Genomic DNA, 12,331 nt, shown 5'->3' with positions numbered 1-12,331 from the left:
ATTAATCAGTCAGCTTCGTATATCTGGCAGGACCTAGAAGGATCTTCTCCGTGGTGGCTCCTTCCCTTTGGAATATCTTCCCTGCAGAGATTAGACTGGCCCCCACTTTGACACTTTTGCAAGGCCCTGAAGACCTGGTTTTGTCAACGGGCCGGGGAACCCAGAATGGGGTGGAGCCCATCAAGTGGCTTGTTTGACTGATTGCTGTCACCAGATGGTGGGCATTATTGTTTTTTATCATTGTATATTGGCTGTTCCTCTCTACCCAACATGGCAAAACATTGTGGTTCTGTCAATCCATGGGTAAATGCAATATCCAACCACCAGCTGCTTAGGACTTGGAACGAGTGTCCCCTTAGAACTTTTTTCCAATTGTATCTGGAATTCTGATATTTTCCTAGCTTGTATCACAGAACAGCCACTTTTGTCTTGCTTGATATAGACATAAGGGACTGCCCTTTTTCTTGACTAAAGAGCACAAGAGAGCTTCCTGGCTATATAAGCAAGTCTGTCAGTCTTGCAAGACAGTCTAGAAGTACTAGCTCTACATTTATTGTAAAATTATATTAAAAGAATCTTGGAAGTCTGAAAGTATATCTCTCTCTCCTCACCTTTACAGTGGGGAGGATCCCCTCTGAGATGTTTGTCACACATCCCTTGCTTCTGTCAGCTAAACTGCCTTATCTGACCATTGCCTAGTCTTTTGCCTGTCTTCCTCCTGTCTCCCAAGATCATTCCTTCTATATCAATGGTAGGCTGCCCCAATAAAAAACACTTTTAAGATTGTGCTTTGGTTTTCTAAGCGATTGCTCTCCTGCTGGGTCATTATGATAGTGTCATAAGAAACAAAATGGAACTCTTTCCCAGTTCTATGATCCATCATTCTAGAAACTGTTGAATCAGTTCAGACTTTGAAAACAATGAGTTCAAGAGGTGAACCGCAAAGTTGTAACTTAATATGTATCCCTTGCCATTAATCTGGTAACTCATTTCAGCCTTGTGCTATTCGTTACCTTTTCAATCTGCGGGAGAATCAAGCATCAGGAATATAACCCTAAGGCTTAAAAATTGATCCCACGCTTTGTTTATATTTTTTCCTTTTTTTTTCTTCCCCTGGTAAAAACCATTATAAAGAAATCAAGCTTTGCAAGAAGTTTTTGCAAAGACATACACTCATCTGATAAAAGTTGAAAAATTCTTTTTTTTAAAAAATTTTTTTTTTATTGTAAACAAACATACACATATAGACATAAACGTTAAAACAAACTAGACATTTACTAACTATACAATGAAATCAAGTCACATAACTTGAACTTTGAAAATAAAGCTACTTCGGTAATTATATATCAGTATATCTATATATATTATCTTTCATCTTGTATCAATGTTTATATAACGATATTTCCTTTTATTTCCTTATTTTTGTATCATTGGGTGGTAATCTCTTATTTCGTGTCTTTTTTGTCTAACCATTTGTACCATTCTTGCCAAATTAAGTAAAAGTCTGTATCTTCTTTTCCTTGTATTTCTTTGGTCAATTTGTCCATTTCTGCACATTCCATAATTTTTTGTATTATTTTTTCTTCTGGTGGCGTGTTTTCCAATTTCCACATTTGTGCGAAGACGATTCTAGCTGCAGTTAGGATGTGTATTATCAAGTATTGTGTCTCTTTTTTATAGTCCTTTGTCAGTATACCTAATAGGTAAGTTTCCGGTCTGAGGGGTACTTTTTGGGCGGTAATTTCTTCCAGCTGACTTTGAATTGTTTTCCAAAATTTTTTGACTTTGGGGCATGACCACCACATATGGTAGTAAGTCCCCTTCTGTATTTTACACTTCCAACAGTTCTGATTAGTATTGGGAAACATCCTTGCCAACCGTGCAGGGGGGAGATGCCACCTATAAAACATCTTGTACGTATTTTCTTTGTAGGGCACGGACATTGTCAGCTTAGTATTTACTTTCCATATTTTTTCCCAATTCTCTAGGTTAATATTATATCCAAAATTTTTGGCCCAAATAATCATATTTTCCTTCACCACTTCTTCTTCCAATTTGTATTTTAATAGATAATTATATATTTTAGTTATTAATTTGTCATCTGATTGCATTATAATTTTATCTAATTCATTTCTTTCTTTTTGGATTCCAAATTTTTCCATATCACTTTTATATCTTGATTTTATCTGTAAATACGGCCACCAATCAATATCCGTGCCCTGTTGTCTCAGTTCCTCTCTTGTTTTCATGTCTCCCTCTGTGTTCAACAATTCGTCATAGGTTTTCATCCTGTCTGTGTCCATTGTGTTCGGGTAGATTTGGGCCTCCATGGTTGATAGCCATCTTGGGATTTTGTCGTAGTGTTTTCTCCTTATTTCAGTCCAAATTTTTGCCAGTGCTCCTCTGATATAATGTCTCCTGAAGTGTTCATGTTGTCTGGGCTTTTCCTCCCATAGAAATGCGTGCCAGCCTTTTGACAAGTCAAATCCTTCTAGTGCTAATGTTCGTTTATCTTTGAGTGTCATCCAATCCTTAATCCAAGTTAAAGCTGTTGCAGTGTAATAGGTTTGCCAATCTGGTAGTCCCAGGCCACCTCTTTCTTTAGTGTCCTGCAGGTGTTTCAATTTAATCCTGGCTCTTTTTCCTTGCCATAAATACTTTAATATCATTTTGTCAAGGTCTTTGAAGTATGATTTTCCTGGGTTTATCGGTATTGTTCTAAATAGATATAGTATTTTTGGTAGAATTGTCATTTTAATTGAAGCGATTTTGCCTAGTAGTGATAATTTCAATTTACTCCATACCTCTAAGTCCTTCTGGATTTGTTTGGCCAATTTGATGTAATTGTCTTCTTTGAGGGATGATACCTTATTGGTGAGCCAGATTCCTAAATATTTTATTTTTGTTGTTGTTTGTATTCCTAATGTCTCTTCCAATTCTTTCTCCTGGGTTTTTGTCAAATTTTTGGTTAGTAGTTTTGTTTTTTGCCTATTAATTCTCAATCCTGCCACTTCGCCATATTGATCTATCTTCCTTAGTAAATTCAGTCCTGATTGTTTTGGTCGTTCTAAAATGAATACTACATCGTCCGCGAATGCTTGTAATTTATACTCCTGGTTTTTTGTTCTTAATCCTTTTATTTCATTGTCGTTCCTAATTTCATTCAACAGTGGTTCCAATGCTAATATATATAATATAGGAGAGAGAGGACATCCTTGTCTCACTCCCTTAGATATTTTAAATTGGTCTGTTGTCTCTCCGTTTATCCATATTTTTGCAATTTGGTCTGAGTATATTGTTTTAATCATATTTAAAAATTTGTCGCCGGTTCCCATTTTTTCTAATTGCAGTATTAAGAATCCCCAGTTAAGATTGTCGAACGCCTTTTGTGCATCAAGGAAGAGTAGAGCCATCTTTTCATTCGATTTTTGCTCATAATATTCCAGTATATTAATTATTGTTCTTGTGTTCTTGTTAATTTGCCTGTTTGGAATGAGTCCATTTTGATCAGGATGGATGTAATTCACGATAATTTTCTTCATTCTCTGGGCCATGATTGATGTAAATAGTTTATAATCTACGTTTAGAAGTGATATAGGTCTGTAGTTTTTGGTTTGGGTGAGATCTGAGTCTTCTTTGGGTATCAGAGTGATGATTGTTTCAATCCATGATTTAGGAATTTTGGCTTCTAAGATTGCTTCATTTAGGACTTGTAATAAAATATCATCTATTGACTGGTATTCGATTTTGTAAAATTCCGCTGGGATGCCGTCTGGACCTGGTGTTTTGTTGTTGTTCAGCTTTTTCTTTGCTTCCATTAATTCTGACATCGATATTGGTTTGTTCAAGAGTTCTCTTTGAGTTTCCTTTATTTCTTGAATGTTGGATTTATTTATATATTCTTTCACTTTTTCCAATTGAATTTCTTCCTGTGCATATAGTTCCTGATAAAAATTTCTTACGATTCGCTTTTTTTCTTCGTCCATGTGCTGTAATTGCCCTTGTTCATCTTGTAGTTGGTGTATTATTTTTTTTTCCTTTTCTTTCTTTAGTTTATAAGCCAACCAACGTCCTGTTTTATTTGCGAATTCGAATTGGTTTTGTTTTGCCATTTTGATTTTCCTAGCTATTTCTGTTGTTGTTATTAAATTTATTTCATGTTTGATGAGATTTATTTTCCCCTTGATCTCTTTCTTGTCGGGTCTGTTCTGTAATTCTGCTTCCTGTTTTCTGAGCTCAGTCAATAAATTGTTTCTTCTTTGCTGTTTCTCTCTGTTTTTCTTCGCCTTAAATGAGATTGTTAATCCTCTTATATATGCCTTTGTAGTGTCCCATAGGACTTGCAATGATGTTTGTTCCCTGTTATTTATTTGGAAAAATATCTCCATCTCTTTCTTTATCATCTCTATATATTCTTTATCTTTAATAATCTCTCTATCCATCATCCATCGTCCCCTTTTTGGCTGGCCTTTCCAGACTATTGTTATAGGACTGTGGTCCGCCCATATATTCGGTGTGATTTCAATTTCTTTTATATTTTCTCTTAATTCTGCAGTCATCCAGGCCATGTCTAGTCTGGACCAGGACTGATGGGGATTTGAATAATAAGTGTACTGTTTTTTAGTTTTATTTAGTTCTCTCCAGGCATCCTTCAATTGTAACTCTTGAATCATGTCCTTAAAAGAATCAGGTAGTGTCTTTTTCCTAGAGTTATTTTTTTTGTTACTTTGGTAGTCATAGTCCATGTCAACGATTGCATTATAGTCCCCTATTATACATAGATGTTCGTAGTCTAATTCTTTAATTTTATCATGTATCTTTTTAAAGTATTCTTTTTGGCTCCCGTTCGGGGCATATATTGATATCAATAACATATTTCGGGTCTCCATCTTAATATCTATCATTAGTATCCTGCCATCTTCATCTGTGTAAATTTGTTTTGCCTGGATATGGCTTTTAATATATACTGCGATACCTCTTTTTTTTTGATCTGATAGTGAGGTGAATAGTGTTCCAAGTTTTCTGTTTTCTAGTAACTGTTGATGTTGTTTTTTGATATGTACTTCTTGTAGGTTGATAATATCTATATCTAATTTTTGAAGTTTTCTGAAAGTGTGTGTTCTTTTGGTTGGTAGATTAAGGCCATTTATATTAATTGAGATTAATTTCAACTCTCGTCCCATTTCCTTTAGTTTTTCTTTATTAGTTTAAGTTTACTTGTGTTTCTTGTTACCATATGCGTTTTCTCCCTAGCCCCTTCTCTCTCCATCTTCTCCCTTTCCCTAGGCTCCTTCTCTTCCTTTCCTTTTTTTGTTTCCCCCGTGGGGTGTTCCTGGTTTACATTATCTGAATCACGTCTAGTTTCCTGTTCCTCTTCTATTATAAAGTGAGTGTCAAAGAATTCTTGTGCCTTCTCTATCGTATCGATTTTATATTTTTTGTCGTCCCAAGATATTAAGATCCCCTCTGGCACCAGCCAGCGGAACATTATTTTGTGTTGAATCAGTAGGGTTGTCAAAAAATTATAGTTTTTTCTGTATTCTCTTATTCTTCTTGGAACTTGTTTTAGGGTTATTATTTCTTTCCCTTGGTAGCAGGGTTTTCCCTCTCTCATGGATGTGTAAATCTCTTCTTTTACAGTTTTACGTGCGAATCTAACATGTATTTCTTTAGGTAGTTTGTTCCTACGAGCGTAGTTCGTATGAACTCTATATATTTCGTCAATTTCCCTACTAATATCGCTTTTTTCCTTTTGGGTAGCCTCTACTAATATATCTGTCATCAGGTGTCTTAGATCTTCTCCTTTTGTTTCTGCAATATTTTGAAATCGTAAAAAGAATGATGCTTTTTCTAATTCTAAATGGGTAATTGACTCTTCGAGTTCTCTATTTGACTCCATTTGATTTTGTCGATATTGTCCTTCTTTTTCTCCGTTAGACTCATTTTGGCTTCCATGTTTTGGATTCGTTCTTCGTTTTTGACTATGTTTTGTTGTATTCTCTCGATCTTATCATCCATTTTTTTAATATTATCATTTATTTGTCCTACTTCTGATTTCAATTCCTCATGGTTCTTTTTTGTTTCTTCGTGATTATTTGCAATTGTTTCTCGGGTTTTGTTCATCCCCTCCTGAATCATAGCTAGTATAGACTGTATATTCTGTATGCTGTGTGCACTGGCAGCTTTTTCTTTGTCTGTAGTTAGCATCGTGTCTATGGTTTTTTGTTGTGCGGGTGAAGATTGTGTAGGTATTGGGTTTGTTGTTAATTTTTTCCCTGATTTAGTTATTGTTAGTGAAGATGTTGCCATCGTTGTCTTTTGTATTAATTTTCCCCAAATTTTCATATACTAATTGATTGGGGGTGGTTGAAATATCGTTATATAAGGATCGGGTTAATTAATTCGAAGGAGTTAGGGAGAAAAAACAATATTTTAACAATTCATTCTTCTATTCTTGTCCCTAAACAGTATAATGCAATTAATACTTAAATACTGAGTAATCACAATACTTAAATTCACTTTAAAATTAAACAATCTCTATATAACCTTTCTATGATAGATCAATGGGATTTAAAGTTCTCTATAAATCATCTAAAGTATTCTATTGAGTTATATCACCGTTACCAATACATGCTACCTATATTAATTATTACAATTATTATTCCTTAATGATATCTATAAGAATCTCTATGCAATGTCTATATTAATATCTAACTTTCTAGTCAATATGCAATATAATTCCACTTAATCAATATATTATTTTGCAATCTATATAGTTGTTTCAATAGGGTAGGAAACAGTAAGACAATAAGAGAAAGAGAAAAAATAATAATAATAATGTTAAATCAATTCCTTAATGTGTATTATAATAATTTCAAGTTTGATATTAATATTCTTTAAGCAAAGTTAAGTAAGTTTTAAAGTAGATGAAATTTAGTAGTTTAATATTTAAAGTTCTCAAGTATATCACTCTCAGACCAATTGGGGTTGCTTCCTTCTCCTTTCCTTCTTCCTTCGTTCTTCAGTTCGCCCTCTTTTCACTCAGCTGTCCCAGCTCTATTCCAATATCCTCTATTAAATCCATAAGTAAATCAATTGTTCCAATATTCCTGTGTAGCAAGTTGTATCTCCTTTGGCAACAGCGTCAATGTATCTAATGTCTCACTACGCGTCTCGTGTCTGTAGTTGAATTTATTATTGTCGCTGGATACAAAGTGAAAGTTTCCTTCTCCAAATCCTCAGTCCGCCATTCGCTACTGTTCAGTTGGTTTCCTTCCGCTCACAACGATCTTAAAAAAGTCTCAGTTCTTTAGGTTTACTTTCTACAATCTTTCTCTTAAATAATCCTTTTTTCCTCTATTAAGTCAAATTGTGTTATTTTAAGGTTATAATCCACCGCTTACTTATAATCCTCTTTGTCTGTCACTCGTTCCTTTCGCCTGTCAGATCTGCGTTGTCATTGTGTGTATTGAGCTTCGCTCCGATCACTGTCTCTCGCCGCTTGCTTGACGATCTTGCCGCCGCTTTTTGGAGTCCTATTCTCGCCAATGTATTTAGGTCCTTATAATTATACCTTTATATCTCGATCTACTTAGTCTTTACCGATGCTTCTCTTGAATCTTCGCTTCCACAATTATCGGTTGACAGCGCTCTGGCCAGCCAAAATGGCTGGTTTTTTTCCTGGCTGGAATTAGGAGGGTTTCCTCTGAACCTTCAGGGTGATTGCTGTCACCCCGAGGTCCTAGAGAATCCTCCTTTTTCTGTCGACCTCTCCGTGGTCGATAGTGCCAAATACGGCTTCCAATCAAGAAAATTGGAACTTCGGGGACGGAGCCTCGTTCCTTACACGCTGATGTCACCGCCGGAAGTTGAAAAATTCTTGTAAGGCTTTCCTTTTTACAAATAATAAATAAAAAAGCAGAATCTTAGAAAGGTCAAGTTTTAAGGAAAGACCACAAGTCTCCAAATCTTGCAGCCATACTATCTGGCTTTATTCATTCATTTTGCTTGATAACATACCTTTTTGTATATGAAGTTTTAGGGTCTCGGTCAGTGGTGGGTTTCAAGTAATTTAACAACTGGTTCTCTGCCCTAATGATTTCTTCCAACAATCAGTTTGCCAAACTGCTCAGAAAGTTAACAACCGGTTCTCCCGAAGTGATGTGAACTGGCTGAATCCTACCATTGGTCTTGGTCCTTCCTCAAAAATGTTCACAATACAGACCCTGTTGATTTTTTTGTATGAGGTTTTCAACCTTGAAAGCATGGAAGTAGGAGAATCTGTTTCCATATACTGTCTTCCCGAGAGAAGACTGTATCCTTAACCCTCACTCCACTGCAATGTGCAGAAGCTAAGGGCATAATTTAGGATCTTCTAAACCTAAACATGTGGGGCAAGGCCTCTGTCAAGAATTCCCATCCACAGATGTAGAAGCATAGTAATCTGTCTGATGTTGAATAAGGATTTCTAATTCACTGTTACCTTCTAGTAGTACAACAACTCTAGCAACCACTCTGTAGCATTTCTGGCAAGCTGTTTTAAACATGGAACTTGTATCTCCTGACTGGAATCAGATTCTGGAGATCTGAAAATGCATGTAAATTTAGGCTTTCTGCACATAGGTTTATATTTATATATTTTATATTTTTAAATAAAATATAGGGATACACAGAGCAAAATTACTCTTGTAGCTTCAATGCTCAGTCAAATACCTTTTGGAAGGGAACAGGATTCCTAATCATGTGCCAGTGCCAAAAAGACTCCTGTAGGTGAGTTGCTAAGAAGTTGAGAAAAAATAATTACACTGCTCAAGTTCTATGTGAATTCACAGTATCCATTAGAAAAGGTGATTTGCCCATTGGATCTCTGCATGTTTTGCTATTCTAGATCTGCCTTCCTCCAGTGAACTTTTGATGGAGTTAGGGTTAGTTCTTTCATGTCTTTGTATCAGTTTGTTTCAAAGATAGGTCTGAAGCAGAAGATCAAAGCTACAGAACCATTCAAAACCAATGACTGAAGAATAATTAATAACTCCAATAATTTACTCTTTCTCAGAACTATACATTTGCCAGCCTAGGTGAGCTGAATTAGGTGAGCTTAAAGGTGCTTAACAGAGAAATTTGCCATCTGCAAATCAATGCTTTCAAACATGGAGCTATCAGTCACAGATTCAGCAGCTCTGGACAATTTGGCAAAGATACCCATTGCAAGGAACTAGAACTGCCACCCACTTTCAAAAAGAGACTACCCATTGAATCTGTGCAAGAATCACTTATCTCCTTCCAAGATGGTTCCTCCCCAAGAAAGCAAGAGATCCATCTAAAAGAAAGAATTTCAAGTATCTATGAACATGTCTTTACACTTGCTTTAAAACAGGAATTGTCTCTTAACTCCAAAAAATGCTTTTGCCCTAGAGGATTTATACGCAACTCTTCAAACCTTTGATTTCTATTGCCTCAGGTAGCCCACCTGTATGAATTTCATCCTAGAAACAGAAATGATAGAAACAGGTAATTCTAATCCTAACTCTGATCACATGTTAATTTAAAATAATTTGCACAGAAGCTCTGAATTATCTGGGAAATTAGAATCAATAACAATTCAGAAGTCAATTATTTGCTTCTTGCAGATGTACTCAATCTAGGTAAAATATGTTGAAGATGAGATGTAGCTAGGCATCTCCTATCAGGTACTTAATAGAACATGAAGTGAGGGGAAATGAAGGTTATAGTGTATTATTACACCTGAGATCTCCTCCAGGCTACAGTTCCACTGTATAGTGTATAAGCCTATTGAAAAGAGGTTATTTAAGACAGGAGGAGGTGCAAAAGTGCTGAAACTTCTGGGACCCAAGCCAGATGCACAATTCAAAGCATCTTATGTGTAGAAGATAATTATGAGAAATGGGAAAAGATTGAAGTCTATAGTGAAGAGCAGTTAGACATGTATTTAGGCTTGTTCCATGTGAGTGGCTAGTTAAAGTAAAAGAAAAATTTATTTAGGGATGTGGGGATTCTCCAACATTATCTTCATTTTCTGTTAATTTGGGCAGTTTAGAGATTGGACATTTTTTCCTAAGGATTATTTAATTCAAAGAATTATTGAAATAGTAATGAGGACAAAGAGATTGCGCCTGCATTTTTAAAAAAGTCTTCCAGTTTAGTTTAAAGTTGTAAAAGCCCGGATGACTTATAGGAGAACTGGAGTCTATGCAGAATACCTGACATTTCTTGGAATGATCGTCAGATCAAGCAATAATGTATGGTCTGCACAGGAACTACTGCAAAATTGAAGATGCCCTGGTGCAAAGAAGGCCAGAGCAAAGCAAGTGTAGATTTTTGAGGGAAGGGTGGATGCCAGTTTCCTTGGCTAGCATTTATCTGTCCCTGGTGTCTTCTGAGGGTAAAACCCCTCTTTATAATCCTAGAAAGTTCATGGCAGAATTCTTCTCCTCTTTTGCAGCCCTTCTACCCTCTGCTTGGAGTTCCACAGTTATCATGTTCCTTCCCTCACACACATCCTCTGCTCCTTCCTGGCACAAGCAGTTCAATGCATCAGTGCACATTCTGCACACATGTGGGCTGGCTGCATCTCAATGCCTATGCAGTGGGTATGAATATAGCTCACAAACCAGATGTTCAGCCTGCAAGACTGATCTCTGCTGTCTTTTGCAACCCCTTCTTTTAAGAATGGCTCAGAAGAAAACTACTGGGATCTGTTGCAATTTGTTAATGAGAACCTAGCAATCTGAATCAGGATCACAGAGATGAAAAGGAAAATCTCAATGCTTTCCTCTCCCACTAAAAGGTGGGAGGTGGGGGCTTTGCAAGAATGAGAAAGTTTGATGTGGGTTGTGCATTTTTGTTCCAAGACATGTAGCGGTTTGCTATGTGGAGGGATGTAAAAGTGTCACACAGGCATAAATGTTCAGTTCCAGCTTCCATTGATGCACACCCAAGACACACTTTGGGGCTGAAAAAGTGGCTGGTTCCTAGATTTCAATAGTTCTTTTGGTTCCCAGTGGCTGCCTCCTGGGTTCTGCTGAAATACGGTGTTAGAGTTTTTTTATTCAAATGTGCATGGAGTTGGTGAAAGGATCATAACTGTTCCTCTTCTCTTCCCCCCTTATACTTAACAGCTGCTTCAGGAGTTAATTATTGTTCATATCAAATAAAATCTTCTTTGCTCTCTATTGCAGAACTGAAATAATTCACAAAAGGGGTGTGTTTGTAAATTTTAACTGTGATCATTGTAGCATCACAGTTGGTGGAATCAGTAAACCAGTTAGCTTCCTGATGTTTGGCAGATAAACTTGCTGGAAGAGGAGATAGATAGATAGATAGATAGATAGATAGATAGATAGATAGATAGATAGATAGATAGATAGATAGATAGATGAAAGCAAGCTTGCAGGACTTTTACTAGTACAGAATCTGAATTATTTTGACTGCATGTGTCTCTGCACTGAACATTAAGAATGAGTGAATTAGTTGTGGAAATCAACCAGATGGTGTAGCTATTGTCTTTGCCATTTGCCAAAGAATAATGGATTTTGTTCTCCACAACTTACATGTTGTAGTTATTAAATTTGTGTATCAATCTGAATGATGGTACTAGGAAAGGTGTTTTAAGAAAACTTCCTCTAGTCTCTAAAAAGCATATTAAGATATTTTAATCAAAGAATGAAACCGGATGAAGAGCAGCTGCTCATTTCAAGGTGACTGATAGATAGAAAGAAAAAAACATGAACACTGGAATAAGGACTATAAGAGACACTTAGCTGATTAATTAAACAATGTAGTAAAATGGGTTCCATTTTTGCTGAACATGAAAAACCAAGAAGGATTGGACTTTAATAGTATTTGGATGGGAAACTATTTGGAAATCCATAACTGTATGCTAAGTAGAAGGGATTTTTTTTTAAAAAAAATGAAAAATACCTAATAGCAAATCACTTCCATATTTTTACCTAGACACTACATGGATATTAAGTACAATTCAAAGTCATCTTTACTTTTATATTATTAACTGGAAAGCAGATTTTTTTTTAAAAAAATTGCTATTTGAAAACAAATGATTCTGATACATGTATCACAGTTTTCTTTGTTTGAATAATTTAATTACACCCCTTAAATATTCCCATAGCAACCCATCTAAGGTTAATACTACTCCTATTATCACCTGTCCTGTCTACAAATTCTCTGTATGAATAGAGAAATATCAAAAAGATACTACTTATGAAGCAAAAAAAAAAAGGGGGGGTGCGATGAGAAGGAAAGAGGGGGAAAAAGGAAATTTACGGACATTAGAACTTTAGAAATGAGTTAATAT

Source organism: Pantherophis guttatus, chromosome 3, assembly GCF_059756535.1.
Source record: "Pantherophis guttatus breed Tessera chromosome 3, ASM5975653v1, whole genome shotgun sequence".
NCBI lineage: Eukaryota > Metazoa > Chordata > Lepidosauria > Squamata > Colubridae > Pantherophis > Pantherophis guttatus.
The sequence above is the reverse complement of the archived record's forward strand: the minus strand, read 5'-3'. Positions refer to the sequence as shown.